This window comes from Lissotriton helveticus, chromosome 3_2 (assembly GCF_964261635.1).
Source record: "Lissotriton helveticus chromosome 3_2, aLisHel1.1, whole genome shotgun sequence".
NCBI lineage: Eukaryota > Metazoa > Chordata > Amphibia > Caudata > Salamandridae > Lissotriton > Lissotriton helveticus.
The window spans coordinates 325,390,352-325,406,309 of record NC_136062.1 but is presented as its reverse complement, the minus strand read 5'-3'; the positions used below and the strand labels follow the sequence as shown (position 1 = coordinate 325,406,309).

The following is a 15,958-nucleotide window of genomic DNA, read 5'->3' as shown; positions in this document are numbered from 1 at the left end:
AAAGCAATTGCGGGCGCAAAACACGGAATCGGCATTCAAGTACGAAATAGCGAATTCGCAAAAAATGAATAGCGATTTAAATAGCGATTACGCAATAATAGTCGCAGACTCCGGGTAGTCGAGCATCAGCGATACGGAAATAGCGACCAACCACGGAATCTGCGAAATGAATAGCGAAACGCAATATTGTCTCAATCGGCATTCATGAAATAAATACAATAGCGAAAAAGCGCTAATTCGCACGTTTGCGCGGCGCAATTTAAGGACAACTCAAAGCAGGTGGTAACCATAAAAGCCATGATTAAGGAAAATTTGAAAAACTGTTGGCCAATCACCAACAGGTCCAGGCCTGACCAATCACACATAAGGACATTCAGCAGCAGCATTAGGCGTTCCACAATGCCTGGGATGTACATGGTGGTGAGGCGGCGAAGGCTACAGCGAGCAGCACGGAGGAGACGCATGAGGCAGCAAAGGATTTACCGGCAGCGGGTCACCTTGCTGGGCCAAACCAGAGAACAGATTTATGCTAAATACAGGCTGAATGGGGAAATGATCACCTGGCTGATACAAGAACTCGACCCCATCATGCAGCACCCAACAAGGCGAAACAATTCTGTGCCCACACATGTGCAGGTATTGTGCAGCCTGCACCTCCTGGCCTCCGGCAGTTTCCAGGGCATAGTAGCCGCTGCTGGGGGGATATCCCAGCCCACCATGTCACGCTGCCTCCACACTTTTGTTGACGCCATGCTCACCCAGCTCCACCGCCACATCACATTTCCCACGAGCCAACAGGAATTGGACCTGACAAAACTACAATTTTACAATGTCGCCCATTTTCCCCATGTCCTCGGCTGCATAGACTGTACCCACGTCGCCATCTGCCCACCAGCTGCCACGGAGTATATGTACCGCAACAGGAAGTCCTACCACTCCCTCAACATACAGATGGTCTGCAATGCCAAGACCATCATCACTGACATTGTGGCCCAGTACCCAGGGAGTACCCATGACTCCTTTATCTTCAGGCACAGCGGACTCCACACACGACTGCTCAGGGGAGAGTTTGGGGAAGGACACCTACTTGGTAAGTACACTTTGTCGACCATGTCACATTGCTATGAAGTAACTGCGCTGCACAGGCAATCAACATCTGCTCCTCTCATTCAGGTGACAGTGGCTACGCCCTACGGGAATACCTCCTGACCCCTTACCTCAACCCTGCCACACCTCAGCAACGGCGCTACAATGTTGCGCACATCCGGACAAGGAACTGTATAGAAAGGACATTCGGCCTGCTCAAGAGCAGGTTCCGTATTCTGCACAAGACAGGTGGGGCGATGTATTACAGTCCTGCAGCGTGCGGCCGCATTGTGGCTGTCTGTGCAATGCTTCATAACATTGCAACCAAGCGCCGGATACCTGTTGACATCACAGGCAGTGAATCTGAGGGGGACGACCGGCCACCAGCACATGCGCACCATGCACGCGGGGAGAACCCAGCTGAAGGCCACAGACGTCGCAACCACATCACAGCGAACAATTTCTAGCCCACCCTCTTCCCCCAACCCACATATCACAATTGCATGCAAAATGTAATGATTACACAAGGCTAATGTGTGCAGCAAAATAAATGTATTTGTTCCATTCACAAGAAAAAGGTTATTGTTTCAACTATTTACAAATTACAGTATTCCTGCATACTGCAGTGTGAAGTAGGTTCTTGGCAGGCTTAGCGTCAGCCTGTGGCAGTGTCCCTCACACAATGTCATTGGCGCCTCCGGCGCGTAATGCCCAGGCGCCTGTGAGGCTCATCCTCATCCTGGGCAGCTGTACCAGGCGTTGCCCTGGTGCTGCGCCTAGGTGGCGGGACCTGCGTGGCAGAGTGGCTGCTCACGCTGGAGGCACCCTCACTCGCATCGTCTCCCCGTACAATGGCCGGTAGCACAGGTGTATGCAGTGCCGTCACGGCGGTGGTCAGGTGCTCCAGCACCCGGGTTATGTCCTCGCAGCACTGGACCAGTTGGTGCTGCTGGGTCAGAGAGCGCCGCGACAGCTGGGTGGTGGCATTTGCTGCCACATAATTTGACCGACTATAGGCCGACAGCCGGCTCATCAGCTGGTGGTGGCGCCTGCTTGCAACACTGCGGTGCTTGACGAGCGCTGCAGTATTGTCCTCCATTGCCGCCGTCATGCGGTCCATGGCCGCCGTCATGCGGTCCATCCGCTCGCCGACTCCCGCCACATTGCGGCGATTTTTATGCAGCTGGAGCTGGATGGCTCCTTGCTGCTGCGACTGGCGCTGGTGGATTCGGAGCATGCGCCGCTCCACGCTCATGCAGGCATGGAGATGCCCATTGCCCCTCCTGCTGTTCGGCCGCTGTGTTGCGGATGTGGCTGGCCCAGATCTGGTTGCACGAGCTGCAGGTGGTGTAGCAGCTGGTGTTGCTGGTGCGGCAGGAACTGGAGGCACATTGGTGGGGTGCCTGGCTCTGGCAGCCGGTTGGCCGGCAGATGTAGGAGCAGGTACGGTGGGGGGCCTGGCCTTGGCAGCCGGTTGGCCGGCAGATGTAGGAGCAGGTACGGTGGGGGGCCTGGCCTTGGCAGCCGGTGGGCCGGCAGATGTAGGAGCAGGTACGGTGGGGGGCCTGGCCTTGGCAGCCGGTTGGCCGGAAGATGTAGGAGCAGGTACGGTGGGGGGCCTGGCTGCTGGTGTTGGTGCAGCGGCAGATGCAGGAGCAGGTACGGTGGGGGGCCTGGCTGCTGGTGTTGGTGCAGCGGCAGGGGCTGGTGGCTGGGTTTCGGGTAGGGATTCCTCCTCCTGGGCCTCCTCATCAATCAGCAGCCTCTCGCTGTCACTGCTATCATCGCCACCTGTGAGGGTAAGTGGATACTCATTAGGTGCATGTGACTGTCAGACGTGCAGATGTTACATGCATGCTGGGTGTCATTCCCTGGATGGCTGTGGATTTGCGCACTTTGGAACCTTTCTGGCCGCATTGTGGTACTACTACATTGTGGACATACTACGTCTACCACAATGCTTCAGGGCATTTCCTGATGCACAACATAGGCATGACTAAGGGCCAATGAGTGAGCCTATTTGGTCAGGGACGGTCATAGGGGACAGGGTCGCAGTCGCATGCCACTTACCTTGGGTGTCTTGGGTGGGGCGGGAGGAGTCCAGAGGGGTCACGCCAACACACGCCTCCCTCTCCAAGGTGTTCTCAACCTGGTCCTCCAGGGGTGTGTTGGGTGGGACAGTCGGTCCGCCACCTCCAGTGCCCGATGCCTCACCAAGGCGCTCCGCCACCCTCTCCTTGGCACGCCCTCGCAGGTCGTACCAGCGCTTCTTCAGCTCCTCCAACGACCTGTCCGCCACGCCCACAGAGTTTACGCTGGAGGCTATCCCCAGCCAGATCCTCCGCTTGTCCTGCTCTGGGACCTTCCTGGAGTTGGCACCAAAGAGCCGGTCGTGGTTGGCCACCACCCCTTCAATCAGGTTCTCGAGCTCCTGCTCGGAGAACTTGAGCTTGCGCTTGCGTCCAGCGCTGTTGCTGGGGCCAGGGACAGGTTCCTCGGACATGGAGGTCGCTATTTCTGCCGTTTCGGGAGTCGCTAACGGTGGTTTAGCGTCTGCTTTCCGTCGTGCACAATCGAAGGATAGCGTCACTGTGGTGTTTGGGGGTGGGAACTGGCTGCTTCCTGGTTGTGATGTCATCACGGTGCTCGGAATGCGTCTTCCCGTTTTCCAGATCCCGCGAGAATGCGACTCGCATTCCCGATCGCACGGGATTGCGAGTCGCAATCCCGTGCGATCGGGATTGCGAGTCGCAATCCCGTGCGATCGGGATTGCGAGTCGCAATCCCGATCGCAGGTAGCCGGGAATAGCGATTTTTCTGCGTTTTTTGTAGGTCGCTAACGGCTTTAGCGCCCGCGTGCGAGTCGCTATTTTTTCCCCGAAAAGTACATGAATGCCGTTTTGCGTTTCCTCAATAGCGAGTCGCTATTAATCGCTATTAGGGACACGCAAAACGGCCCGTACATGAATCAGGCTGTAAGAGATTTCCCCTGAGTCCTGAGGCATGTTATGTGGAAATCGTTGTCTCCACATAGATTTCCAGGGCCTCATTTATGAGAAATGACGCATCGCTGCGTGAAAGCAGCGATGCGTCACTTCTCAGTGCGCACTCCTTGCGACATTCCTGATGCGTCATATTTAATGTATGACGCATCATGTCGCAAGGAGTTACAGATACGTCAGAATTTCTGACGTGTCTGTAAGCGCAAAAGTGACGCATTGCTGGAGTGTGTCACAAAAGTGACGCAACTCCAGCAATGCGTCCTTTCACATGGGAAAAGCCCCATGTGAAAGGGCCTGCGTCAGTCTTACGCCTGCTGTGAGGCAGGCGCAAGATTTTGACGCAACGGCGTCCTAAAAGTGACGCAGTGAAATCTCATAGACTTCACTGCGTCACTTCTACGACCCTCCTTTCGTCAATACGCCCCCCTTGCATACATTAAACCTGGCGCAGGTATAATGTTACGCAGGGGTTTACAAAGTGACGCATCTACCTAGATGCGTCACTTTGTAAATATGGCGCAACAAGGCGCATTTTTTACGCCACTGGTGCGTCACAAAAAGTTGCAAGACGCCGCGGCATTCGTGCGCTCTACAAGAATTTCAGTCAGTCAGTCAGTCAGTCAGTCAGTCAGTCAGTCCACTAGTGGTAGTTAAATTATAAGTCCTGGGTACTCTGTCCACATAGTAGGAACCTACTGGTAACTACCATTCACCCATTAGGAGTGTAGCTAAATTCAACATGTTTTATGGGTCAGAGCGCATGCACTGGTGCCTAGTTAGCAGAGACCCGGAACAAAGAGTCAACAAATCAGCAGCATCAGTGGAAAGATATTGGGACGAACATGCAAAACGCAGAATTTTTTTATATGGCCCTTCTAGATAATAAATGAAAAGCTGCTCAGCAATGTCCTTGGTAGTTTTCATTGTCTGAGCAGACAACACACAGCTTGTCTTGCTCCCCATGGACACCAAGAACAACTCCCATCAACTAAATACATGCCTCAAGCATGTCACAAACTGGTTGTTGGACAGCTGTCAAAAAATGAATGAAGAAAAAACAGAGGTCCTAGTCATAGGACATAATTCATCCCTCTGGAGGGAATTCAATTGGCCGGTTTGTCTAGGACCACCCCCACACCTACCTCACCAGTCAAGAGCTTCGGATTCTGGATATCTGACAGGCTATCCATGGACGCCCAAGTCAAGAAGCTGGCTGCATGCTTCTTTGGACGTCTTTGCACAGTAAGAAAACTTCTAAGCTGGCTCCAAGTCCATCTCCAAAGAGTGGAGGTACAAGGTCTAATTATTTCTCGCCTGGACTATGGTAACTCCCTCTACCTAGGGAGCCCCAAATATGTGACCAACCGACTGCAGGTAATTCAGAGATGCAGCAGCATGCACACTTTTCAAAATCCCCAAGCATACATCAGCAGCACCTGCACTGGCAGCACTTCACTGATTGCCAATTTAGAGGAGAATACAGTTTAAATCCCTCTGTCTGGTCTGTTGTGCCATGCACATGAAACCCCCCCAACTCATCCAACAAATGGTAAGCCCTTATATGCCAAAACAAACTCTAAGATCCAAGAGTCACGACTCACTTATTGTCCCCAAGGTCAAGAAAGTGAGAGGTGAAGGAAGCATTCACATTAGACAGGAGGGATCCGAAACCAGCTTTAGAAAGCAACTGAAAACCTATCCACTCTAGTTGCAGGCAGGCAATTATCATCTTAGAGAGGAGGTTATTGTCAGCGCTGGGAGGGCTGTTGGGTAGCCATGCACTATATAAATTCTGAAGAATAGAATAGTATAGAATGGAATAGAAGAACCTGGAAAGGCCATGTGCATTGGCATGGTTAGACCCAGGTCTATGCTTCACTATAAAATTCACACCCTATAGGGAAGTGGCTTACCTTAGCAGTTTGGGGTTTTCCCCTCTCATCTACATGAGGTATCTGTGACATGGGTTTGAACACAGAACTGAGTCCCAATCAATTAGGGTCTCAGCTTCTTTCAGTGACCAAACCACAGCCTCTCCGTGGCACTCCATTGCTACCAGAGTTGTTTTGCTTGGTGAAACGCTAATTCTGTGCCGAAATCTAGATTAGTTAATGTGAGCACCTTGGCCGAGGCGGGTGATAGTTAGCTAGTATTTTAAAATTTGTTTATTTTATTCTGTGTTACTCTGCGGCGATTTTTAAAAAGTGTACTGAGCCCCTGACACTTACACCTACCGCATTGCCTTCGCGCTCCCCTCCGTGCCTCACAGACGACTAGGTGCTGTGGCTGGAGACGCGCTTGCAGCCCCCCTCACGACTTTGCCCTAAAAACTACTACTCCCTGTGGCATAGCGCGCCAGAAGGGACTAGAAAAAGAGATGGCCGGCGCTTCGCGCAGCGAACGCGAACAGCGGGCGCGCCCTCGTCGCGCCGGAGTCAAGCCTGAGTCTAGCCCGTCTGCGCTCGTCCGCGCCGCGGACGGGCTAGGGGCCAGCCAGGACTCCCATGTGACATATTTACTCAAACAGGATATCTTAGCGCTCAATAATCATGCATATACTAGATGCACTCACTCCCTTAATGTAGATAAATGGGTGGGTCCTATCTGCTGTCATGTATGTAAGCATATAATAGAACTTTACCACATTACCACTGTGGAAGAAAGCCCTAATAGTCTAAGATGTGGCTTAATTAACGCACGATCAATGTGCAAAAACTCTTCACACATACTTGACCTCATCACGGAAAATGATCTGGACTGCCTTTTCATTACTGAAACCTGGCTCCGTGAGTGGTCAAATCCTGACATAGTTCACGCCCTTCCCTCGGGTTTCTCTATATGCAGGCAAGATCGCATAGAACAGAGGGGGGGCGGCCTAGCTATTATCTACAGGGATTCTATAAAATGTGTTATGAAAGAACCGCCTGCTATAAGAGGCGCTGAGAGCCTAAGTTTCGGCATACAAGTGCTGGACACCTTTACTTTTGCAGGGATACTGGTGTACCGCCCTCCTGGACATCCCACCCAGTTTCTTGAAAACGTGGGGGAGGTGCTAGGCGACCTGACTCTCAGATACGCTAATTTCACCCTAATGGGAGATTTTAATCTCCACCTTGACGATTCCACTGACTGCTATGCTTCGTGCTTTAAAGAAACGTTACAGGTTATAGGGCTAAAACCTCAAATGCTCGCTGCTACACATAATGCAGGGCACACTCTTGATTGCATATGTTCGAATTTAACCGAGATACTAGTTAAACCCCCGAAGCCCCAAATCTGGACGGACCATCATTTTATTGAATTTTCTATCCCCTTGAAGGGAAATAGAACAAACACAAAGGTGGCGGTAAAGAAAGGGATAAATCTCCCCTGCTGGGGAAAAATCTTGGAACATCCTGACCTTGACAATTGGACCAAAGAGAGCACACCCACCTTATCAGGGGATACTCTAGAAGACAATCAGAAGTTTGAGGGATGGATGGCCAATATTGGCAATAAGATCAGGAACCCAGGCACTAAAGGCACTATGAAAAAAAAGAGACTGTCTGCCCCTTGGTTCTCCGACAGACTTAAAGTGCATCTAGTCGGTGTTAGACACTTGGAACGTAAATGGCATAAGACATATGAGAGTGGAGCGAAAGAGGACTATAAGAACGCCAGGAGACTTTATCATGCAATGATTAAAAACGCAAACAAAACCTATTTTACCTCCTGCATCGAAACGTCAAAAAATAAATATAAGGACATTTTTAAAATAGTCAACAGTTTCACTAAACCTAAAGCCTTATCACGAGAAATACCACCGTCCCAGACCCTGTGCAATGACATTGCCAACTACTTTGCCCTAAAAATTGACACCCTGTCTAAAGATTTCCCTCAACCAGACTTAAAAGACTCTGAGGCCAATTCCGGCACAAATTCAGTCCATCCAAGGTGGACAACTTTCAGCCATATTAGTTTGGAAGAATCTCATCAGAGGATACTGCCCACAAAATCTGGTTCCCCGTTTGATCCCTGCCCCCCCACGCTTCTGAGAACCATAATACAGGAGGTCAACCCCTGCATTAACTCCATCATTAATGCGTCCCTGCAATCAAGGGCTATTCCACCGCAATGGAAGTTGGCCGCTGTCAGGCCGCTACACAAGAAATCAATACCTGACCCCTCGACATTATCCAACTTGCGCCCCATTTACCTCCTCCCCGTAGTCTGTAAAATCACTGAATCCCTTGTAAATAAACAAGTGATGGCACACATGGAAAGTAATAATATATTACATCCGTGTCAAGCTGGTTTCAGGGCTCACCATTCTACCAAGTCAGCTTTACTATCATCAGCTGAAACCATTTGTGCTGCCTGGATCAGGGCAAAATAGCTGTCCTGATCCTATTAGACCTATCTGCTGCCTTCGACACAGTGTCCCATGCTATCTTTTTACATCGCCTGACTAATGCTGGCATAGCAGGAACCATGTTCGAATGGCTTAAGAACTATCTGGAGCAGAGGCGGCAGGTTGTCATGCTAGGCAATTTTCATTCTGAGGAAAAGTTCCTGACCTCTGGGGTGCCACAGGGCTCAGGCTTGAGCCCAACCCTATTCAACCTTTATATGGTACCCCTGTTGGAACTTATTTCCACATTTAACATCAGTACAATTGCCTATGCTGATGACACCCAACTGGTGCTGACCCTTGATAAGAACCAAACTAATGCCGAACAAACGCTGAAAGAGTGTCTATCAGCAACATTTGAGTGGTTGACTCAAAATCACTTAAAATGTAATTCAGCAAAAACGGAGATCGTCCCTTTTGGCCTCAATAACTGTTTCTCACCACAGGACTGGTGGCCGGAAATGGTGGAAGCCCCTCCTAAGACAATTAATGCTGTTCGTAACTTGGGTATCAAGTTCGACAACACTCTGTCTTTCAATGTATAAGCCAAAGAAGTAGCAGGGGCTTGTTTTAGAACTATTAAAAGCCTTAGGAAATTCTTCGATTTTCTCCCTTTGAGCGCCAGGTGGACAGTGGCTGTAGCGTTCATAACTTCCAGACTGGACTATTGTAACAGTCTGTATGCAGGGCTGAATAAATTAGCCCTGCACAGACTGCAAATGGTCCAGCATGCAGCCGCCAGGCTTGTCCTGAAACTGCCCAGAACGTCCTCGGCATCGGCAGCACTGGATGCACTGCATTGGCTTCCGGTGCATAAGCGCATTCTTTTTTAGGTACTTACCATCACTTACAGAGCCTACCACCAACAAGGCCCGCTGTACCTGAGGAAGTATTTTAAACCCTACCAGCCGAAACGAACCCTTAGGTCATCCACAACTAATCTGCTTCACGTCCCCAGATTTAGGCTAACGACCAAGGGAGGGAAATCCCTGGCAGTCATCGGGTCGAGAGCCTGGAATCACCTTCCCTTGTCCCTGCGTCAAAGAACAACTGAACTCAGCTTTAGGAAAGCCTTAAAAACCTAGATCTACCCTCTGTCAGAATCAGGTTATAAAGCGTTGCTATGACCCACTCCCTGTCTGATTTTTCACCATCATAATCTTTCAGCATATATTTGACAACTAGGAGTTGAAGCGCCAAGATACTCCTTCGAGTGGTAGTGCGCAATATAAGAACCCAATCACAATCACAATCCCTCCAACTCTGCTCTCCAGGTAGTAGTTGCCGACAGATAAAGGCAACTGCTTGATCCTGACCGTCATCATTTAAATGTGATACCATTGCCCCAATCCCATGTTCTGAAGCATGCGGAGGGCCCACAAATTCCTAGCTGAAATCAGGTGCCTTGATTACAAGTGCTGTCCACCGTCCTCCTTCAGGGTGTCAAAGGCCTACAGAAGCTTCTCAGTCCATATGAACGTCTTTGGCTTCTTCTCTGAAGTCAGGTCTGTTTGGGGGAGGGCGGTTACAATGGTGCCATACCTGGATCACTGATACAACTTCCACTCCAATAACGTCAAAGAACAAAAATATTGTGTCAACAATATTGTACACAAAAATATCGACACACAATACACAAAACAGAAATAACGCAAACATCGATAAAAAAATATTGTTTGAAAAAATCTTAATGACAAAAATATTGATATCAAATATAAAGAACACAAAAATGTCGATAACATTAAAATGAAATGAAACACAACAAAAACACAAACATCGATAAAATACATATAAACTATACAGACAATTCAATTTAAACATAAAAATAATCTATTTTGAATAAGATGAAAAAATAACATATTCCAAACATTTTAAAAGTACACTAAAAAATTACAATATTAATAACATTAAATAAAACAAATACACCAAAAATACCAAAACAAATAAATAAACAAACAATACAACATAAAACATATCACATCTACCAAAAATAAACAAACATGAATATATATCAAATTTAAAAAATCACAATTATCTACATATACATTTAAATATCAATAATAAAAAAATAAAAAGCACCATTAAATTAACATAATAAATATTAAACAAATAAAAACGTAACTAAAAAATTCAAAAAAGCTATCTCGACCAAAGTGTAAATTGTAACGATTTTAAGTAATCATATACAATAAACTATTTAACTTGACTTGACTATCTCGACCAATAAATTTAAACTACACCAACACAAGTTGATAGAAAACTCTAACTAATTAAATAAACACTATAAAAACAATCAATTATTCAACACAAATTTTATCAAATGACGGACAAACACACAGGAAGACCGGACCTTTATGAACAGAGAACATAACAAAATAGAGCTACACAAACACCTATTCTGAAAATCTCTCATTAAAGGCAAGAACAAAACTTTGTAACAAAATAAATAAAATTAGCTTAAAAAAATTACAAAAACTATAACATGTTTTCCTTTATATGTTTCAGATTAAACTTCACTAAAAATCCACATAGAAAATTTAATGCAAAGATTTACTTCCACAACAGCAATAAAATCAACATTACAAAAAATATATAACAAAACAAGTATATAACTTAACCAACAACTAAAGTAAGGATTTAAAACTAATAAATTAAATAAAAAAGAAAAACATAGCTAACAAATACTTTTCTTTTATCAGCCTTTACAAAAGTCAACAGAACCACAACATCAACAGAAGAAACTTCATCAATCAAAAAGTGTAAGTGAATATTTGTTTATAACGAAATAAAAATAGAGCCTAAATAATCAAAATAATTAAATTAACTAAAACTGTAACATTTACTTTTAGGTTTCACAGATTACACTTCACTAAACCCCCACCTAAAAAACTCAAAACAAGGATTAACTATGAAAACAAGGACAAAATCAACATTAAACAAAAATGTAAAACTAAGTAAGAATATAAATTTACCAACAAATGGAGCAAACTAATTAAAAAAACACTAAATTAAATAAAAAAGCAAAATATAACTAATACTTTTCTCGTCACAGCTTCTACATACTTCAACATACAGCAACATCCCCGAAATAAAATTCATCAACTAAAAATAGTAAGTACTTTTTTCTCTCAGCTAAATCAAAATAAAAACTAAAGAAACAAAATATTCAAATGAAATGTAACACTTTAATAAAAATAACATTTTTCTTTTAAACCATCGATAAAATATCAAACAAAAATTTAAAGCAAGACAAATATAGGTTTATTTCCAAATATAATAATAATACAAACATATTTACTATTCAAAACCTTTTATTTAACAAATATATATATATATATATACATAGATTAACAGATAGACAACAAGATTGGCAGAAGGAGCAAAATTCATCGCATCACAAAAAGGAAAACAACTTGTGTGCTACAAGGGGTACACTTATAAGCAAGAAAAAATAACTGAAAATAAACATTGGAAATATAGTAAATACAACTCCAATTCTTTCTATGGGAGAGCAACAACAGTTGAAACAAATGTGGTTAATGTCAGGGAACACAACCATCCCCCAATGTGACAGAAATCAAGGTCAGAGATTCTCTGGAAACAACCAGAGAAGCAAGAACCAGCTCCCAACAGACCAGTACCCAAATACTATAAAACATATTAACTAGGGTGCCAGGGGGAACATTGCAGCAGACAGTGGTTGCTGAGCAGTCGTGGTTCTCTCACCGTTCCAAGTCGGACAGGAGTAGTGCAAGGACGAGTGCTGCTATGAGGCTACTATGAGGCGAATACAACCCAGCATCTAAAGTAGACCCCCCCTTCCTTACAGCTTCGTTTCCTTCGAGCCGGCTTTCTCTTGTTCGTGACTCAGCTCTCTTTCGGCTGTCTTTCGGAGCAGGCGGGCTCCCTGGCTGGGTAGCGGCTGCGGCTACAGTGGTGGCTGCCGGGGTCGCTGAGCTGCCTCCGCGAGGTGGCATTTGGGTGGAGGCGGTGCTGCAGCTTGCGAGGGGACGTCGGGCAGTGGCCAGGATTGGATTCCCTGGTGCTGGAAGCCCTCTTGCAGTTTCGGCGATTACAAAGCGGACTGACTGCGAAGGCAGAGCGACGGGAGATGAAAACCTCCCACAGATGCAATTAGTAAGGAGGAAAAAGAAGGGGGTGCGGGCGCCGAGAGGGAATTGCAGTGTTACCACAAGCAAGGCTGGAGGGATTAACTCTGGACCTCCGACTCCACAACATGCAGAGAGCTGCTTAGAAGCTTTAGAAAATGTTGAAATCAGCGGTGGGGTGACAGCTTGCCTTTAACAAGTAATACTGTGAACAGATACACTCTTCGGAGTAAAGGTATCTGGGGACAGGAATTATCTCCCTCAGAGAGTATCCAAGGAGGCACTATTAAAAAAATTATACAAGTGGAGAAAGTGACCTCTCGTACACAGGCGGAGGGAAGTAAACCTGTTAGAGCAAAAAGCAAAAAGCAGGCTAAACTTGTCAGTGCAGTGAGCTCCCCCGTTACCCCCTCCCTTCGCATCTATTTTAAGGTACAAGCCCAAGTCCAAGATAAAGTCCAACGTATACAGGTAAACCAAACTACTGAGGTACGCGAGCATTTAGAGACAGGGCTCCCTGGAAAAATTAGTGCCAGAGGAGACTTTTATTTTTATTTTTTTAGAGAGTTTTATATAGCGCGAACTAGACCCGAACTGAATCAGGTATCAGAGTGCTTTACATAGTACCAGTTACTTTACATGAGGACGGACACACATTCATTTTAGGCACGGGGAGATTAAGTGATTTGCCCAGAATCACAGGAGGTTTTGGCGTCGTTACCGAGACTCGAACCCAGGTCCCCAAGTCCAAGGTCGAGCGCCCTAGCCGTTAGGCCAACTCCTCTCCCCAGACTTGGAGGCTATGGAGCATAGTGAAAACATTATCTCCTTGGAGAACAGTTTTTCCTGTTTAGCAGTGCTGGAAGATGACGAGGCTATGCTACAAAATGAACACGATCTGAGATCAGTGCAGAAGTCCTCCGATACTATAAATTCAGCAGTTAGTATCAGTACCTCTCTCTCTCCGGATATTCCTCAGAGTTCTGACACCACGCTCGATGGCCCGCCAACTAAATTAGCTGACCAAAGGGGAGGTCTCCCAGAGCAAGCAATGGGGTTTAACACCAAAACAGAGAATCTGCTTTTAGACCTGATTTCGGAGATGAGAGAATCAATCAATCAATCAATCAGGTCATTTATAGAGCGCACTACTCACCCGTAGGGTCTCAAGGCGCTGGTTTGGGGGGGGGGGGTGCCGTTACTGCTCGAACAGCCAGGTCTTGAGCTTCTTCCTGAAGGAGAGGTGGTCTTGGGTCAGGCGCAGGTCGGTTGGGAGTGAGTTCCAGGTCTTGGCGGCCAGGTAGGAGAAGGACCTTCCTCCTGTTGTCGCTCTTCGGATGCGGGGGACGGCGGCGAGGGCGTGGCTGGTTGATCTGAGGAGGCGTTTGGGGGTGTAGAAGTTGATCCGGTTGTTGAGGTAGCTCGGGCCTTGGTTGTGTAGGGCTTTGTGTGCGTGGGTGAGGAGACGGAAGGTGATTCTCTTGTTGACCGGGAGCCAATGCAGATCTCTCAGGTGTCCGGAGATGTGGCTGCGTCGGGGGATGTCGAGGATGAGTCTGGCCGAGGCATTCTGGATCCGCTGGAGTCTCTTCTGGAGCTTGGCGGTGGTTCCGGCGTAGAGGGCGTTGCCGTAGTCCAGTCGGCTGGTGACGAGGGCCTGGGTGACCGTCTTCCTCGTCTCGGTGGGGATCCACCGGAAGATCTTGCGTAGCATGCGCAGGATGTTGAAGCAAGACGAGGAGACGGCGTTTACTTGTCTGGTCATGGAGAGGGAGGAGTCCAGGATGAAGCCCAGGTTGCGTGCGTGGTCCGTCGGTTTGGGTGCGGTGCCCAGGGCGGGGGGCCACCAGGAGTCGTCCCAGGCGGAGGGCGAGGAGCCCAGGATGAGGACCTCCGTCTTGTCCGAGTTCAGTTTCAGGCGGCTGGTCGTCATCCATTCGGCTACCTCTCTCATCCCTTCGTGCAGGTTGGCTCTGGCGGTGGCGGGGTCGTTGGTCAGGGAGAGGATCAGCTGGGTGTCGTCGGAGTAGGAGATTATGTTGAGGTTGTGTTGGCGTGCGATGGCCGGGAGGGGGCTCATGTAGACGTTGAAGAGGGTGGGGCTCAGTGAGGATCCTTGAGGGACGCCGCAGATGACTTTGGTGGCCTCTGACTTGTACGGTGGTAGGCGGACTCTTTGTGTTCTTCCGGCGAGAAAGGAGACGATCCATTCCAGTGCCTTGTCCTGGATTCCGATGTTGCCGAGGCGCTGTATTAGAGTGCGGTGGCAGACAGTGTCGAAAGCCGCGGAGAGGTCCAGGAGGATGAGGGCCGCTGTCTCTCCGTTGTCCATCAGAGTTCGTAGGTCATCGGTGGCAGCGATGAGGGCGGTCTCGGTGCTGTGGTTCGCTCGGAAGCCAGACTGTGAGGGGTCGAGGGATCCGTTCGTCTCGAGGAAGGCGGCCAGCTGTTTGTTGACGGTCTTCTCGATGACTTTGGCTGGGAACGGGAGGAGCGAGATGGGACGGTAGTTCTTGAGGTCGGTGGGGTCTGCTGTGGGTTTCTTGAGAAGAGCGCTGAGTTCGGCGTGCTTCCAGCTCTCAGGGAAGGTGGCGGTGTCGAAGGAGGTGTTGATGATGTCCCGCAGGTGGGGTGCGATGACAGCGTCGGCCTTGTTGAAGACGTGGTGAGGGCAGGGGTCAGTCGGAGATCCGGAATGGATGGAGTTCATTGTGCGGATGGTGTCTTCGGTGCTGATCGGAGTCCAGGTGCGGAGGGTGGTGGTGGGTGGCGTTGTTGCGGTTGTGGCTTGCGTTGGTTGGTTGCTGAAGCTGTTGTGTATGTCCGCGATCTTGTTGTGGAAGTAGGATGCGAGGGAGTTGCAGAGGTCCTGCGACGGGGTGATGTCATTGTTTCCGGCGTTGGGGTTGGAGAGCTCTTTCACGATGTTGAAGAGTTCCTTGCTGTCGTGTGCGTTGTTGTCCAGCCGGTCCTTGTATGTATTTTTCTTGGTGGCGCGGATCAGTTGGTGGTGTTTCCGGGTGGCGAGCTTGAGGGTGGTCATGTTGTCCGTCGTTGGTTCCCTTCTCCAGACTTTCTCGAGGGCTCGACAGTTCTTCTTGGAGCTCTTGAGTTCGTCGGTGAACCATGGTGTTTTTCTGCTGCAGGGTCTGCTGGGCGGGGTTCTCAGAGGGGCGAGTTCGTCCGCGCCGTTGTTGATCCACTTCGTGAGGTTGTCGGCGGCCTGGCTGGGGTTCGCTGAGCTGGCGGGGGGGTGCTGGCTCAAGGAAGCGGTGAGCTGGTCGGCTGTGATCTTGTTCCAGCTTCTTCGGGCAACCTGTTGCTGGTGGTGGTGGATCGTCGTTCTTTTGAAGCTGAAGTGGACGCAGCTG

The 15,958-nt window shown here is 48.4% G+C and overlaps 1 protein-coding gene across 1 annotated transcript in view; it reads left to right on the top strand.

Moving 5' to 3' along the window:
* The window catches only part of ANO3 (anoctamin 3), a 1,634,736-nt gene that overhangs the window by 1,473,918 nt on the left and 144,860 nt on the right, over nt 1-15,958 (top strand). The gene's annotated exons all lie outside the window — the stretch shown is intronic.